Source organism: Callithrix jacchus, chromosome 11, assembly GCF_049354715.1.
Source record: "Callithrix jacchus isolate 240 chromosome 11, calJac240_pri, whole genome shotgun sequence".
Taxonomy (NCBI): Eukaryota; Metazoa; Chordata; class Mammalia; order Primates; family Cebidae; genus Callithrix; species Callithrix jacchus.
The window spans coordinates 67615485-67633942 of NC_133512.1; the positions used below are offsets into that span (position 1 = coordinate 67615485).

An 18458-nucleotide genomic window follows, 5' to 3' on the forward strand; every position below is an offset into this window, starting at 1 on the left:
AACCAGTGCCTGTAATTCACATTGTAGGCAATACCACATTGGCTTTGAATCAAAACGAGGAGTACAATTTGATTCAGTGGATTGAGTTGCCAGTTGTAAATGGAAATTATCCCAAGACGCATATGCATTTTTCCCTGAAAATAGATGATTGGCACTGAATGTGTGTTTTCAGTGTCAAGACAGGGGTAATGTATATGATTAGTGGTAAAAATATAGACTACTGTGGGCTTGGTGCCAAAATCCTGTCTTGTATTCTGTGCCAGTCCCTTCGAGGAGAAGAGCTGGTTGGCTCAGCTGAAATGCCTTATGTAAGCTACCACATTGAGTCTCATAAAAAGAGAAGAAAATGAACTATTTTCTTGACTGAAAGTCACAGAAACTTTTTCTTTATGATGAAAAGTATTAAAATTTGACACAAATACAAAAAATGAAGGCAGTGTAGTAGGACCTGGATAGTACTAGGAGCAAAACAAACCACTTCCAAATTGTAATAATTCAGGTTAGTTTTATTGATGCCACCCTCACCATTGATACCATCTCTAATGAAATCTCAACACATAGTTTGGCACTGGAGTTACCTTTTTGAAACTCAGAATAACATATATTATTTCCAATGGCAATACTATAATCAGAGAAAGTAGCAAGAATTAAGTCAGACATTCTTTTGTGAAAATTTTTTTCTTCAAATTGTAAATGCCTTAGAGATTCAGATTATTTTAGTTCTTCATGCTTTCCTTTTGTCAGAATGTGATAGCATCTTCTAATGGATGGTTCCTTTAAGGGTCTTTGTCCTCAAGCTTTAATTTGTAAGTCAAAGATTTTCTAAGTAAGACAATAAAGTCATTAGTAAAGATTTAAATGTACTTTAAAGGCAGTTCTCATAATCCTATATTACTACTTTTTATTCTCTCTTTGCTGTATACACTATACCTGTAAATACTTGTGTGTGCCTGTATTTTCCTACACCCACATAGGTATACAATGATTACATGCTCTTCATAACCAGTTTTCCTCTGTGGCCAAACTTAATGTGATTTTTAGAAAAAATATTAGATAATACACACAATGAATTTGACATTTATATATTCTTAGTACCTGGATGCTTGAGTTAAATCATTCTGCAGGAACTTGGAGAGAAGATCAAACTCTGATAGTCAAATTTTATTAATTTAATTTAATATTTTTGAGACGGAGTCTCGCTCTGTCACCCAGGCTGGAGTACAGTAGTACAATTTCGGCTCACTGCAACCTCTGCCTCCCAAGTTTAAGCAGTTCTCCCACCTCAGACTCCCAGGTAGCTGGGATTATAGGCAAACACCACCCCGCCTAGCTATTTTTTTTTTTTTTAAAGAGATGGGATTTCACCATGTTGGCCAGGTTGGTCTCAAACTCCTGACTCAAGTGATCCACCTGCCTTGGCCTCTCAAAATGATGGGATTGCAGGTATGAGCCACCCTGCCTGGCCTGATAGTCAAACTTTAACTCATGGTTTCCATCACCCAGTGTGTACATGCACAGGCACAAGAGCATACACACACTGGAAAGTGGAAGCATGATTCTAATTAACACAGAATGACTATTTCAGTAACTTGACTGAATGTATTAACTTACTTAGGGCATGAAAGTACTAAGCTGTATGGCAGTTGATCAGTAGTTCAAGTAAAGAAAGAAGGGACATCATAGAAGATTGCCAGTGACCAATCAAGCATTACCTCTAGAGAAGGTATTTAGCCATCAGTCTTTTGATTTGTAGGTTCCTGGATGTATTACTGAATTCTAATTGTTCCCATTAATTCTTATATTAATCTAAGACTCTTTGTTCTAAGTCCAGGCTCAAAAACAATTTTCTTTTTATCATTGGGCTTTTAAAGAAATTCTGCTTGCAGGCAGATAATGTATAGAGTGTGCCATCTATGAAAATTAAAGGAATGAACTTTCTAAAAAAAAAAATTGACAGTTTTTGTTATACCAAAATCTTGTGAACTGGATTAATTCCTTTTCAGATGAAATATTTATAAAGTGCTTATCTTTGTAAGTAGCTTTATTATGTATTCTGGGGATACATTACCTCAGAAAACAGACAGACAAATTGCTTGTCCTCAAAAAGCCTGTGTTCTAGAGTAGTGAGACAGGTAAGATGCAGTCACATTGAGAAAAACACAGTGGAGGAAATGAACATAGTGATAAGACACAGAGAACTAATGGAAGAGGGAAGGAGCAATTTAGAGTGGATGGTCAGGAGGTGATATTTGAGCTAGGCACTAAAGGCTTGGAACTTTTGTTTTGCAAGTGAGGGGAGAACAGTTTTTGAATCAGAGAAATCCAAATGGTCAGAACAGGTTTGGATTTTAGTACTGAAAGGACACCAAGATAAGATGAAGCCAAATAACTAGGAAGTATCAGACTGACTAGAACCTTGTAGGTCTCTGAGTTCGGATTTTCTTTTCTAAATGCAATGAATAAATAAATTTTATATCTCCATCTAAGAGATGTCCACTCCAAGAATACTGATGAAACCAGAATCTAAGTCTGTAAAGGTGAAAGCCCGACTCTGGAATGTGGGGAATTAAACAAGGAATGAACTGTACCCTATGAGGTTTTTGAAGGCCAGTTTCACAACCTGTGCCTTGAGACTTTCCCTACCAAAGAGACAAATGATAACAGAAGATTATATATGTCAACACTGCTACTTAAAATGTTATACTTTTGATGATTATTGCTTCGAAACATATAACTGATACCATATTGCTAACTCAGAAAATGACATGCTCATTTAGGCAAAGAGAGGTCACACAATCTAAAGGGATGTAAATGCTTTTTTTCATTCCTCCTACCACTAGGAGTTTCCACCAAAAGGACGCTTAAGAAGTAGGAACAGAAATAATAGGGTGACACTTAAAAGCTGCTAATGGTAACCATAGGCGATGATGGATGTGTTAATTAAAAGTGTCGTAATCATTACATTATATATATATATATATATATATATATTTTTTTTTTTTTTTTTTTTTTTTTTTTGAGATGGAATCTTGCTCTGCCTCCAGGCTGGAGTGCAGTGGTGCAATCTCGACTTACTGCAACCTCCGCCTCCTGGGTTCCAGCGATTCTTCCGCTTCAGCCTCCCGAGTAGCTGGGACCATAGGCATGTGCCACCACGCCCGATTAATTTTTTTTTTTTGTATTTTTAGTAGAAATGGGGTTTTGCCGTGTTGGCCAGGATGGTCTCGATCTCTTGACCTTGTGATACGCCCACCTTGGCCTCCCAAAGTGCTGGAATTACAGGAGTGAGTCACTGCGCCTGGCCTATATATGTATTTTAAATCTTGGCATAGTACACCTTAAATATGTGCAATTTTTATTTTTTAAATTATACATCAGTGAAGCTGGAAGAAACATAATAGGGCAAAGTAAAGGAAGGTTGAAAGCAAAGTAAACAAAAGGTATATGAAAACAAGTAACTTTTATGGTTCTTTCCCCCTGCAATTACAAACATATGACAGTATGCTTTTTTCCCTACTAAGCACATTCTGGAAAACACAGAATTTATGCTGAATGTTAAGTCATTTTGTTTGTTTGTTTTATATTTATATTTATTTTTGAAAGGACAGAAAAAGAATTAACCAAATTAAATGCGAAGATGGAATGGGATGAGAGAAGATGTGATCTTTTTAAACTTTTTATGATGTATAATTCGATGGCACCCTATTTAGGTATGAAAGTGAAGCAAAAAATATATTTACTATTTATTTTTGGTAAATTAGAATAGGGATTAGATGAATAATCTATTGGTGGCATCAATTTTTGATGTCTTGTTTTAAGCTGGAGTAGAAACATTCCTCAAGCACAGAATTTAGGGGAGGGTAAAGCTATTCATCAATTAGTGTCAAGAAACAAAAAGAGTTTATTTCTTTCCAAAAAAATCTGCCTAAAAAATATTTTGACCTCATGTTTCTTAGCCATATGGTAACATACTAAATTCAAGGTTCAGTAGCTTCACGGAATCTGCTCTAAACCTTGCAAGTTTCTGGATAATAAATACTATGTATACATTATTTCTAGTGTAAAAATCTTGTAATATCACAAAAACACATTATATAGGACTGACATTTATTAAACAAAAAATTATATAAGAATTTAATATGAAAGATTATTAACATTAATGTTCATTAATTTTGTATGCCAGTATCTTAAGACTTCTCAGATTCTTTTAGTTTATCTTACTTTTGTGTATTAAAATATTTATTGATATCTTTTAGATTTCCTTGCAACTTGAAACCGTCTTCCAGAGCCAGTTTTTATCATCATGCTCTTGATGAAGTTTCTGTGATACATGCAGTATGACAATAACTTAATTACAAAGTTCCTTTCTCTCTTTGTGGATCCCCTTTTCAGCAAAATGTAGAAGTCTTGCCATGGCCTTATGCCTGCCTCACATCATGCTTTTAACCTTTCTGCTCTGTGTTTCCAACTGCCTTCTTGCTTTAGATTCTCACAGCCCTATGATTTGATTCATTTTCCACACTTCTGCTAATCATCTCTTTCAGATTCAAAACTTAGCATTTTTCTATCCCAAATTCTGTACTTGTTTCTCATTCTCTTTGTTATGAAATCAAAATTATGTTGAAAGTCAAATTAAGTAAAAGCCCTTCTTCTCCAACCATTCCTCTCTGTAATCCACTCACACTTTCGTTTCCCTGAATGCTCACTCTGTGCTCTGACCTTGGAACACCTTTAATTTTATTCCTCAGCTGGTTAACTTCTCGTTCTTTAAAATCGGGCTTTCTCCGCAGAACCTTCTTAGATTTTAGCCTCTCTTCTCTCTCACTCGACCTACCCTGCCAGCTACCACAATTTGTGTCTGGGTTAAGTGTTTCTTCCTTTTGCTTAAAAAGCTTTGTTCTTATCAAACTGCAGTGACATTTTCTAGTGGTATAACAAACACCTAGTATTTTTGTAACTCCTTGAGGTCAAGAACTCTAAGTATCCATTGATGAGTATGGTGGACATTCAATAAATGTATGCTTAATAAATGAGCCAATGCATGTTTAATTAAGAGAGAGTATGGATGGTATAGTTGTGATAAGGCCGGACAGGTTTGCCAGTTTTCAAGTATTGGCTCCACTACTTATTAGCTATTACTAACAGGAAAGTAACTTCACCTCTCTTTACTTTGCAAAAATGAGTACCATAAGAATAGCCACCTCAGAGCATAGCTGTAAGGATTGCATTAGGCAGTTTGCAAATTACCTGGCCTATCATCAACGTTCAAATAAATGTTTATCATTATTATTGTTGGAAAGGGAAGAAGCTTGTTGAAATTTAGTTCTATTTTGCCCCTCGCAAAACATACTCACATTCCCATTTTAAAATAAGAATAGGATAGGATGTTTTTTGAAAACAGTCATTGTTATACTGCCTAATAAATAAAATATAGTCAATGACATAAAGAATTGAAATATCTTGTATTTTGAAAGACACGGATTTGGATATTGCCAATTACATATATGATAGAGAAATAAAGTGATTTTCACTAGGCTTTTATCTTGCATGTCCCTTGTAGTTCTGCAGCTCATAAGTGATTACGAACAGAAAATGTTAAAGGTTGCCCACGGGAAGCTAAGGATGTGTCATCAGATAGGTTCAGATTTGCAGCCTATCTCCTGCCTCTTCCAAGCTGTGTAACCACTGATGGATTACTTGGTATTTTCTAATTGAAAGTTATTCTAATGAATCTAATGTATGGCATACACAAAGCTGGAAAAAGATTTCCAGTGTGTGGCTCTGAAAATAAAATGAACAGAGGTCATCATAGCATCAAATCACTTAAATGCCCTAGAAAAAGAATGGAAAAAAGGTATTACAATGGAAATAGAAAAGCAATGGGAAAAAGATATTACAACTTAATCCTTTCACAGCCACATTGTCTTTGGTCAGATAACCAATGGAGTGATTGCTTTACAAGGATCTAGTTGTCACAGCACAATGATAATACATTGTACTCTTAAATTATTTTATATATGTATATATGTGAATATTTCCTTTGAGGTGTAATGAAATGCACAAATCTTAAGTGTGAAATTCAGTGAGTTTCAGCAGATGCCTACAGCAATGTATAACAAATTCCTATCAAGATAATAAGACAATTTCCAGTACCCAAAACATTGTTTTGTGTCTCTTTTTGTGGTTGTTCTTAGTACAGGGTTTAAAAATCTGTTTTCAGATATCACAGTAGCAACCTATTTTAAGTTCTAGTGAACTGATTATTACACAAGCATTAAAAATATATGGAAATTATACAAGTGGCAGAAGCAGGTGATTTCTGGCTTTAATACTGTTCAGTAACTTCTTATTACATCATGGCATTGAGAGATGGGAGATGCAGGAGAATGTTAGAGCAACATTCATTATTATGGCCCTTTGCTTAATGAAGATGTTTGAATACCGATACAGATAGCTGATATGTTATGTTTTTTTGACTGCTTTTTTAGTTTTTGGCTTTATTTATTTAAATAAATAAATGATTTTTAAAATTAAATAAATAATTTTTATTAAATAAATAAATAAATAAATATGTACAACAAACTTTCTTAATTTTTGAAAATATCTGGGAAAAGGTTATTAAAAATGATACAAATCAAGTCCTGAGATATTCCTATGGCAAACTCTAAGTGATTTCTGATTGCTGATAGTCTGGGAAAAATGATAGTAATGGAAAGCAATTATTTCATGTGGCAGGTATTTGAAATTACCAGTAAACCAGAACTCTTGTGAAATCTTTTCAAGAAAAGAACAAAGGGACCATTATTTAATTTCTTGAAAGAATGCTATGTGCTGAAAACAGAATGCTAAGTAAGAAATTAAATTAAAATAAAATTACTATATTATGATGTTAGAAGTTGGTATTTGTTAAAATTTGAGATCAAACACATAAAATTATTGCTTAAGCCATAACAATAAAAGCTTAGACTCTTGCTAGAATAGTGACTCTCGTCAGAGAAAAGATAATTAACGCCACTAGGTGTGGATCCCTAAGAACTGCCTGTGTGTACCTAGTTACATGAAGAAGTTAAAAGGAGATTTCAGGATATATACATAAGAAATTATGTAAGATTTTATATGTTATTTAATAAACAAAATGCTTTTCTACTATGAGAATTCATTTTTATAAGATTTCCCACTGCCTTTTGCTTTTCTCTCTCCACATAGTATTATAGAGCTTCCTTAAAATGCAGGAGAATTGCAGAAGAGCAGTAGAGACAGTTTTGCCCATTACTTACTGCTGTGGTTTGAATGTATTCCCCGAAAGGTCTTATGTTTGAAACTTAATTCCTAATGTGGCATTGTTGGAAGGTGGGGCCTAATAAGAGGTGATTGGGCAATGAGGGTGGAGCCCTCACAAATGGATTAATGTAATTACCTCAGGAATGAGTGAGTTATCATGAGAGTGGGTTGTTAGAAAACAAATCCTGCCCCTGGTGCCTCTCTCTGTTTACTTGCTTGATTCTGCTTTCACCATGGGATGACTCTCACTGGGTGCTGGCAGCATGCTCTGGGACTTGACAGTCTCCAAAACTGTGCACCAAATAAACTTCTGTTCTTTATAAATTACCCCGTCTATGGTTTTTTAATATATATAGCAGCAGAAAATCATCTAAGACACCTATTCACCAATCATTTTTCTGTTTTCTCCTTTGTCAAAACTCTCATATTGTAACTGTCATAAAATGTGGGCGGGATTGTGTAGGATTGATCCTAGGCCCAGCTTCAGGGATAGGTTCTGATCGCTCTAAGCCAACTCGGTTCAGGATTGGAGATAAAATCTGTCCAGGCTGGGCCCAGTGGCTCACGCCTGTAATCCCAGCACTTTGGGAGGCTGAGGCTGGCGGATCACGAGGTCAAAACATCAAGACCATCTTGGCCAATACGGTGAAACCCTGTCTTTACTAAAACTACAAAAAATTACCTGGGTATGGTGGCATGTGCCTGTAGTTTCAGCTACTCGGAAGGCTGAGGCAGGAGAATTGCTTGAACCCAGGAGACGGAGGTTGTAGTGAGCCGAGATCGTGCCACTGCACTCCAGCCTAGCGCCTGGCGACAGAGCAAGACTCTGTTTCAAAAAACAAAAACAAAAAAGCTCTGTCTAAGCCAATCAGCCCAGTATGTGTGCATGATTATAGAGAGCACTCAAGGGTGGTCTGATAGTTGAGTTCAGCATTATTGTTTGATGTTGTGAGAATATGACCCTTATTCTCCCACTGGGTGGACGACAAGGGTGATTTCAGCTCTATGTCCAGCAATTTTGTACCTATGAGGTTAGCAAAGCCAAAGATGATGTGTTAAAGATAATGCTACCACATGAAGAAGGTAAGAGCCAAGGAAATGCCTTTCGTTCTTTAGTAAGTCAAAATTGAACTTTTTTCTTTTTCGTTTTTTTTTTTTTTTTTTTGAGACAGTCTTGCTCTGTCACCAGGCACCAGGCTGAAGTGCAGTGGCGTGATCTCAGCTCACTGCAACCTCCGCCTCCCGGGTTCAAGCAGTTCTCCTGCCTCACCCTCCCGAGTAGCTGGGACTACAGGCACATGCCACCGTGACCAGCTAATGTTTGTATTTTTTTAGTAGAAACTGGGTTTCACCATGTTGGCCAGGTTGCTCTCGATCTCTTGACATTGTGGTCCGCCCACCTCGGCCTCCCAAAGTGCTGGGATTACAGGTGTGAGGCACTGGGCCTGGCCCAAAATTGAACTTTTATGATCTGGTTCTTACATGTCTTTTCAGCCTCATTTTTAACCAGGCCAAATCATCCTGCAAAGAATTCCATTGCTTTTTAAGTAAGCCAAATGATCCTGCAAAGAATTTCATTTCCAGATTATTTTATGCCTTTTATTTTCTCCTAATTCTTTTTTTCTACAAGTTCATATATCCAGAATCCTTTGACAAATTATATTCCTTGAATGCCTGGCCAACATTTATTCTTTAAGACACAGGGTAACTGTCTTTTTGGCTTACTTCCTAGTGTCTTTTATCCCAGTTACATCTACCAAGTATGGTGCTTCTACTTTGCGCTCTTATGACACCTTGAGAAAATATCTATGTCGAATTTTAAGAGGGGATTTTTTTTTTTGGCCTTTTTCTCATTTGAGCATATTTAGGATAGGTGTTTGTTCATCACTGTGTCCAAAGAACCACCTATTCTTCCCCAATGGTACTACAGCAGAATTTTGATCCACTGCATCAATGCTTTGTTTTATAATTTGAGATGCAGCTACATTTTGTATTGTGCTCAATATATGGAAAAATTATTCTTCAATTGGCAACAAGTGCAAGAAAAATGTTACTGACTTGGGTTTGCAAGGTTACCTTCAGTTATCTGAAAATAAACCACTTTGTTATTCAAAGTGTTAGCTTATGAATGAGAAAACTCTTGGATTTCAATATTCTCTTTCATATTTTTATGATATTAAAATCCTGTTTTAAATAACTGTGAAACAGCGTGCTTGGGAAAATCAACAGCACAATTCAAATAGGGTCACCCTGTGTCTCGTTTCTGTGTGGGTTAAAGAGCTGTCCTCTCTTCTCAGGTCAGCAGAAGGGCTTTTGTCTCCAATTATCAGTCTTCCAAAAAAAGAGGGCCTAGGGAAAAGAACTGCCGTGAGAGGCATGTATGGATCTGTGGAAATCAACCAACAATTTAGTAACAACAGTTAAAGTGAATGCCTGATTGCTGCCTGGGCATCATTAACCTTATGCATGAAGTACTACGTTATTTTTATCATTTTATTACGTTTATTATTGTTGTTATTTATACACACAGTTGTGTCCTATGGCAACTTAGAATCTCCAGTGGAGTTGTCACTGGACTCTGTGAGCCTGTGTACTCTCTGCAGACGTTCTGTGTTTGGCCTGCCTAGTGTTTTAAAGGTGCGAGATCGGTGGCAGTGTAAGAGGCTGTTTAATGCCTATTGCTTAGTCCTGGCATTTGTGTTATTTCCTGGTTTCATTTCTCTAAAATAGGGATAACTTGGCTTGTTCTAATCAGATATTGAAATTTATGTTAGGAGGGATGAAGGCCTTACCCCTCTCCCCACTCCTGCATATTTCAATATTTCGTATAATTTGCATTTGTTTGCTGTATAGTATTTTTTTCTTTCCAAATTTCAGGTTTACTGAATAAGGAATTTATAGTGTTAAAACATCATCAGTTTAATTTCTTCTAAGGAACATTTACAAACTGGATAAAAGTTATTCTGGAGGCTCTTTCCTCATAGTTGAAATACTTAAAAAATGACTTTGTCACCCTGATGTCATCAAATCCAAGCATGCCTGTGTTTTCGTGATAAATCACTGACTGATTCAGCAATGCTTGGATTTGCTTTCCACAGACCTCAGTGGGTCCTGTGAGAAGGGCTGGGTCTTTTGATTTTCTTTCTTCTTTTCTTTTTTTTTTTTTTTTTGAGACAGGGTCTGGCTCTGTTGCTGGCATGCAAGGGTGCAATGTTGGCTTACTGCAGCCCCCATCTCCTGGGTTTAAGCCATCTTCCTGCTTCAGCCTTCCAAGTAGGTGGGGCTACAGATGTGTGCCACCACCCCTGGCTAATCTTTGTATGTTTTTGTAGAGACAGGGTTTCACCATGTTGCCCAGGCTAGTCTTGAACCTCTGCTCTCAAGTGATCTGCCCACCTCAGCCTCCCAAAGTACTGGGATTACAGGCGTGAGCCACTGTGCCCAGCCTGGGGCTTTGTTTTCATTTCCAGAGCCATACATCTAAATATGACTGAAAAGACTATTTATTGGTAAAGCTTACTGTCAAACAGTTACTGAAATGTACTTCCCACTTCATAGTCAAAATTTCTATTTTAAAATCCCCCAAAAACCTAGAATAGGAGAAAGCTAGCTAATATGGCTGATAATCCAAAAACGTCTGCTTAGACTCTGTCCAGAACATTTTGAGCTCCCTTATTCTCAAGCTGGAGACTGGTGGATAAGCAGTGGACCTGGAAAGTGGAAGAAGACTCTAGGTATGGGGTGTCTTCTTTAAATGTGTATTTGTGGGGTGATGCTGGGAAGGGAGGTAAGAATGAATAATATGTTGATAATACTGACAAAATTAAACCAAGGTCACTGATAACTACGAAGTCATATGGAGAATATTTAAGTTAAATGCTTACAATAAACTATAAACTATCATGGAAAGAGTTTTTAAATATAAATCAATAGTTGATGTTATGCCAGAAGGTGAAGATACTAGGACTTTTATAAGAAACCATAACATACATGTATCTTATTCTTTAATGTTACCAATTTCTCCTAGATCCAAATGGAGACTTGACAACCTAACCTTTAAAGTGAGGTTTTTACAAAACTAATGAGTTTTCTAAATTCTGTGTGTCTGTGACATTGTGTGTCTGAGTGTGTGTGTGTGTGTGTGTGTGTGTGTGGACAATGAATTTGCAACATTTTAAATTATTGAATATATACACTAAAATCTACAAAAATTTGGGGTTGTATTTTTTTATTCATACGACATAAATCTCACCAATTTTGTCATATACTCTGTTTAGTTATTCCATTATTAGAGTTTACTTGCATCTTTGGAAACACCAAACCGAGAGTTTCTGTCCTCTTGGAAACCATTAAAGGCAAATTTCAATTGTGTAGCGGAGACTTCTGCAAGAATAAAGAATTATCCGGGGATTTATTCAAGACCAAAACAAATTATGCATCAGTGCAGGGCGGAGTAGGTTGTAAGCCCAAGGGGATTCAGAGAATTTTGCCTCACCTGTGATGACAGTGATGTGAGGAAGACAGTAGACACTGACATTATGAATCCTTAATGTTCCATGGCTGGCACAGTGTTTGCCACGGAATTGCTGTGCAGGCAAGACGTTGTATTTCTTGTTTGGTATCAGTGCTGCCCCATATGTTTTAGTGGACATGGTGGAGGAAGCTTTATTCTTTGTTAGAAAATCAGCTCTGAGCTGTTGCTATGTCTATTTTATTCTACTTTTCCCAAGTGTGAGAGGTAGTAATGATCAAAGATTTTTTTCCTATGTATAATTCATATGATTTTGATGGAAAGCACATTGCTGTTGTCTGCAGCAGTGGAATATGGTTAAAATTATGCATTTTAAAATAATACTAGTAGTTGTGTATATATAAATATGTTAAAGTTAGAAAGTTGGGATTGTTAGAGAAAGATTTTGGAAACAGATTTTTAAACGGCCTTCGTGATAGCACATAAAGGATGTGATGATACTTTAAAAAAATTTAAGCACTCCATTGTCCATGGAGAAAATTTGAAAGAGGACACTGTATTATGGATTCCTAAGTATGAGGGTTATTCTTACTGAGAATAATTTTTCTTCATTTGACCTGTTTTTGTATGGTGATTATTTTTGTAATTATAACCATTCTGTGCGTTTTCTTTTTCTTGCTTTTTTCCCCCTTGCTTAATTTTATTTTCCTTTTATTTGAACTGATGTTAGACATCTGGTCATGGTATTATTTCAGTTCCACTTGTTTTTCAGCATACCTCTTAGAACTTATTACTTGATTCAGTTTAAACAGGTTAGCACTCTTTGATCTACTGTAGAAAACCAAAACTAAGCCTAAACATCCAATTTGCACAATTAAAAGAGATTGCAAAGAACATTTTAAAATGCAATTATGATTAGTATTTTAGATTTCTTGCTTCTTCACGCTCACTTTCTTCCTTTTGTCTTACAGGATTATAGAAACACCCTTGATAAAAGATTTCTGGGTATGTTTGGATAACTTATCCTTTAGTGTCATAAAGGATTTGAACTTAAAAGCTGATTAAAATCCTAATAAATAAATCTACATATGAAGTATTATTCATCCATTGAGATTAAAATGGAAATTTTAATAACAAGAATGCATGTTGTTTGTAACATTTTCCCTTGAGAAGCTTAATGTCTTTTAAGAAATAATAAAACCCACAAATTATCTCGTTAATGTGCACATTAATTAATGAATGAAAACTCTTTCCCCTCTCACTTAAAGTTACAAATCAAGGTGAAGTCTGAAAGAGTTTCTACCTCTAAATTAATCTGTTAAAGAAAGAGTGAGCTCAACCCAGAAAATCTTTAAGTCTTTGGTCCCTGTTTTCTTTATGAAGAGAGTATGAGATTTCTGGTCACCTTTGAAAATGGAAATTTTGACCTTTAAGTAAAAGAACTACTAACCATTTAAAAAAATTCAAAATTAGAGCTAAATGTAAATAGTTTTGTAATGTCACTATTTCAGGATATGTAGAATAAAGTGAAGAGTTTGGGATTTGGAGTCCAACTACATGTGTTTTCTTTTGTCTGCATCCATATAGCATGGTGGGAGTGGAGGTAAGCTACATGCCCTTCAGCCTGTTCACCTCTGAAGGGGGACCCTGGCAACACCTTGTTCATGGGTTTGTTGTGGAGATTAATGAGATAATATGTGGAAAAAAACAAAAACAAAAACACCTTTGCTTGTCAAATAGCAAGTATTTAGTCATTGTTGGTTATTTTTATGATAATTTGATAACATTGATAATAAATAAATATTTAGATAGCAAATCAGGTATAATTGAGAATTTTGTTTCTTTATTGTAGAAACATATAAGAACCAATTATATGTTAACTACCTTTAAAAAATGTTTATAAGGCATAAAGTCTATTGCAGAACTGAATTTTGAAGGATCTATAGCTAAAATCAGCCAGGATCCTTCTTCTGTTTAGAACATTGTATGTAAATAAAAATTGTCGTTTTTATTTTGTTTATTTATTTTTTTTTTTGAAACGAAGTCTCACTCTGTCACCCAGGCTGGAGTGCAGTGACGTGATCTTGGCTCACTGCAACCTTCACCTCTCTGGTTCAAGCAATTCCCCTGCCTCAGTCTCCCAAGTAGCTGCGATTACAGGAGCATGCCACCACACTTGGCTAACGTTTTTATATTTTCAGTAGAGACAGAGTTTCACTATGTTGGCCAGACTGGTCTTGAACTCCTGACCTCAGGCAATCTACCCACCTTGGCCTTCCAAAATGTTGGGATTACAGGCATAAGCCACTGCACCTGGCCCTAAAAATTGTTTTTTAATGATATTTTGGAGGGTGGGATAGCGGAGCATGCAGGATGGTGAGAACTTGAAACAGAACAGAGGTAAAAGTTACAGAAGAGTTTAGTTTTATATGCTATCTTTAAAGCCTTGGTTTTATTATAAAACAAAATGTCAGAACAGTTTAAAATATTTTGATACAGAATTTAAATAGATATGCAGAATACAAATATCTGTTTAACATATGCTAAAGTGTTTTGGTATCATAAACTGTCCAGAGTTTAAAAGTACAATTTTTGAATAAAGTTTCTGGAAAGACTGACTTATGGTTTTAAAATGAGGTAAGATTTCATGGTGAAATAATTATTTCCTAAGCATCGCACTAAATATGATTTTAAGGAACACCCTTCATTTTAATAAAATGTAAACACAATACATTGTTTTTTCTTTCTCTTACAAAGCATTTAGTTTTTCTGCAGTAAATTCGGTATGAGTCAGACTCAGAATTGATTTGGAATGTGTAGATGTGTGTAATAGACAACAAACAAATCAAGAAAAAAAATCAATGCAGTGACTCTATTTGGAGAAAGAAAATTTTCTACATCATATAATGGAAATTTGTTCTGGGTTTTTCGATTTGCTGAACAAGATCTCTTGCATTTGACAGAAGTATGTTCTTTCAGTGAATGCTGCTGTCAAAGACTGAATGCCAGTTAGCATATGAGCAAGAAGAAGTGGACTGCATTTGAAAATGTGCAACCAGAAAATCTTACTAGTATAAATGAATGTAGATTACTTAAAATTCACAAATGAAATTATTTGTTTAACTGAAAGGTGAAATAGTTGTAGTCAACTTGTATATGAGACTTTAACATGTTTATTCTCACATTTTGAGAATTGCTGTGGCTGCTCCATATAGTTAGCCTTGTGTTAATTTCTTTTTCAGTTTTATGTCTTAGATGACTGTCTTCTGAATACATCTCAGATAGGCTAGAGAACTGATTAAAGTACATTGTATTAAAAATTATTTTAGTATGGTGTATTATATGCTGTCTTATACTGTTCTTACTCTTGGCAATAAAATTCACTTACTATTACTTTAATGATACTCAGATTTACATGTCAACTGATCCCTAACCGAAGTCATGTACTCTATTAGGCATTTCACTTTTTCTTCTCTTATTAAGCCTTATTCTTTCGAGGATAGATTTTATCCTTCTTATGCAGATAAAACAATTTGTGAAGATTGCTGGAGGATGATTTTAGAAGCTTAAAATTTAAATGGTTAAATACACTTCAAGTGGTGCCATCATAAGTTGGCTTTTATAGCCCAGAAAGGAATATTTTCTCTGTGTTAAAGTTTTCAATAGGACCATACTGTGAAAAATGACACAAATTTACCCCTAGAGGAATTAAAAATAGTAGCATATATGTCTGCTCTTAGCTTGCCATTGTATTAAATTAATACTGTTGATATAGTTGTATTTTCACTAAACACAGAAATTAATTACACATAGGTGACTGGGCCCAGAATTAACCCTTCTGACCTAGTTTCCCCCTCCCTCCCTCCGACACATCCTTAAACATATACATACTCTCTTCCTCTCCCCTCTGCCCCTTTCTCCATCAAGCACTCTAGAATAATTAGAGATTAGGATCTGAATTGTGAGATGGTGATGGTATAAGTAGATCTCTTGGGACTCCTTTTGTCATGAATCCCCAGATTGATTCTGCAGATTTGAAGTGAGTATTCCCAGGATGTTTGAGATTTCTTTGTGGGGGATTGGCTTTTCCTCAGCTGTCTGACCTTAAGCAGGTCTGAAAAAGCAATTCAGTGTAGCTCCAGAAGTCCCTGAATTAATGCAGAATATATCCAGATTAGCACTATTCTCTGCAGCTACCTTGTGGTGTAGAGAATAAAATACAGAAAAGAAAAAGTATTCAGTTCAAATATTGAAATACGAAGATATGGCTTTATTTTTAATAAGTGATAATCTGTTAATGTAAATCATTAGTAAATCTTACAAAGGTGTCTGATTTGTAATCAGGGTCATAACTACTGAGGAAATCTTAAAAATTATTTTTAATACACATGAGTGATATCAGTCCTACTGTACAACTGGTAGAATTGTAACACTGAGAATTTGATCCAACTTAAAAGATTTTTTTAGGATGGACTTAGATCCCTAGGTTTGTGTACTCTCAATTCAGTTAAAACTGTAAAATATTTTCCATAACTATACTTTATAATACCTTTAAAGTCAGACCTTAAAGTTACCTTTTAAGTAAAAGTAAGTGGTGTGTTTTAGGAATTTAATAAAATAAATTAGCTGATGAATTATTGGTACATAAAGCAACATAAAATAAAAGATACGGTTTGTGAGAATTCTTTCATGTATTTATACTGCCAAATCGGTAATACACTTGTATTTACGTGGAAACTTTGAGATTTTAAAACTTATTGTATGATTCATGCCCTTATGAAAGAGGCTAATCATTTTTTTAAACTCAGATAATAGACTTAGATCCAAAATACAAAATGAGATTATTAGAGCAGGGTTGAAATTCAAATCCTCCTGGAGCTTATCTATATTAGCAGAATGGAGAAGACGAAGGGATATAACACAGATCGAGAGCCTATACCTTTGTTTGAGAGATATTATTTTATTTACTAACTAAAATAAATGTATGAGGTCAGTGGTGTTATTCCACTTTTGCTGAGGGAACCAAGGCTTATAGACGTAAATTAATTTGCCCCAGTGATGCAACTGGTGTGCCTGAGTGCCAGGGATGGGGTTTAAACATGAGTGTGTGACTCCAAAGTGAAGGATCCTTTTCTTATTCCATAGACTCCCTAAACAGTGTCTAAAATTGTAGTTTGTAACTGTTCTTTTGCACAATCACGTTAGTGCTGTATTCATTTCTAATATGTCAATTCTTAGCTAAGCAAATAACATCTGCATTATTTATTGCTTCTTTATACATAATGTCCTAATCTTTTTACCATAGACCATGAAAAGAGCACTCTTATAAGCTGAGATCTCATAAATTTGTCGAAAACCTGAAAACAAGTCCATTGTTGCAGTGGTAGTGTGTAAGTCTACACATCAGAAGCACAGAGGCAAGTTCCAGTAGACCCTGCAGATAGGCTAATGACCTCCAGTGGGGCCTTCTAGCCTTTTACAAAGTAATTTACTAGTCAGGAAAATGCAGTTGAATCCTAATCTAATGAAAAAAAAAAAGAGAGAGACATTTAGGCTATATGACAATTTAGGCTTTAGTATTATTTCTGTAGAGAACTCTTCCTTTACCTTTAATGAAATGGGCTTGGATATTTTTATGATGGATATTGGTAATATTATTCCTTGTCTCTTTCTAGTGAAAAGCTTTGAAGCACAAAGTGTATCTTAAAGAGAACAATAAATTTACAGCAATAAATGCATTTAAATAGCACAGTTATTTTTACCTACTATTGTTATCATTACTAATGAGAAACTTGGAAGAAATGTGAGAGCATTACTGTAGCGGTGGAATTTTTTTCAGGGGTATGGGGTCTACTGAATATTTAAAAAGTATTGTTGAATCATGATTGTGTCAAAATTCTGATTTCCTTATGGTGCCTTCATAGAGGCTTGATTTTTTTTTTTTTTTAGACCAGTACACCAAATTTATCATATTGGTTCCATGTATAGCTTTATTGGACCAAGTTTTTGGCAATTAGGAGCAATAAGACCTAGCTATTTACCAATAAGCATATTCATATTCTTATTTCTTGGCATAATAGACTTCTAAAATAATGTTCTGTTTTTCTTAAAGATACTAGAGAAAAAAGAAGAAATGAATTTAACTATACTTTATTGTAAAAAGAAGCACAGTCATTACTGGAGTTTCTACTGGTTGCTCTTTTCTTTTCATCAATTGAATATATTACTTACCTCAAAATGTCCATATCCCAACATACCATTCACTGCTTTTATTTCCATTCAATAAAGACTGCTGCATATCTATCTTGGGTCAGATATTGTGAGAAGATTTGAGAATAATAAAATGAAGGAATCCAATTGCCATGTTTATTCTCAATCAACATGTAGTCTATCTGCAAAGACAGATCCATCAGAGCCAACTCTAGGTGTAGCGTTCGGTGATGACAGTTTTTATTTCAATAAACATTTAACGAGTATCTTCTGTGTAACAGATATACAGATAACACTGAAGTTATAAAAGTGTCTAAATCGAGATCCAAGATTCCTCTTCTAAAAAAACTCATAGATTCTTCTTGCAAATAGATTAGTTACTACTGAATATGGCTGAACCAATTTACACTTCCACCAACAGTGTGTGTCTCTTTTTTTTCTGCAACCTTGCCAGCATCTGCTATTATTTGACTTTTTATTAATAGCCATTCTGACT

The 18458-nt window shown here is 35.3% G+C and overlaps 1 protein-coding gene across 26 annotated transcripts in view; it reads left to right on the top strand.

Annotated features, from left to right (window-relative positions):
- CACNA2D1 (calcium voltage-gated channel auxiliary subunit alpha2delta 1) overlaps window positions 1-18458 on the top strand; it is a 500040-nt gene that overhangs the window by 187288 nt on the left and 294294 nt on the right. The gene's annotated exons all lie outside the window — the stretch shown is intronic.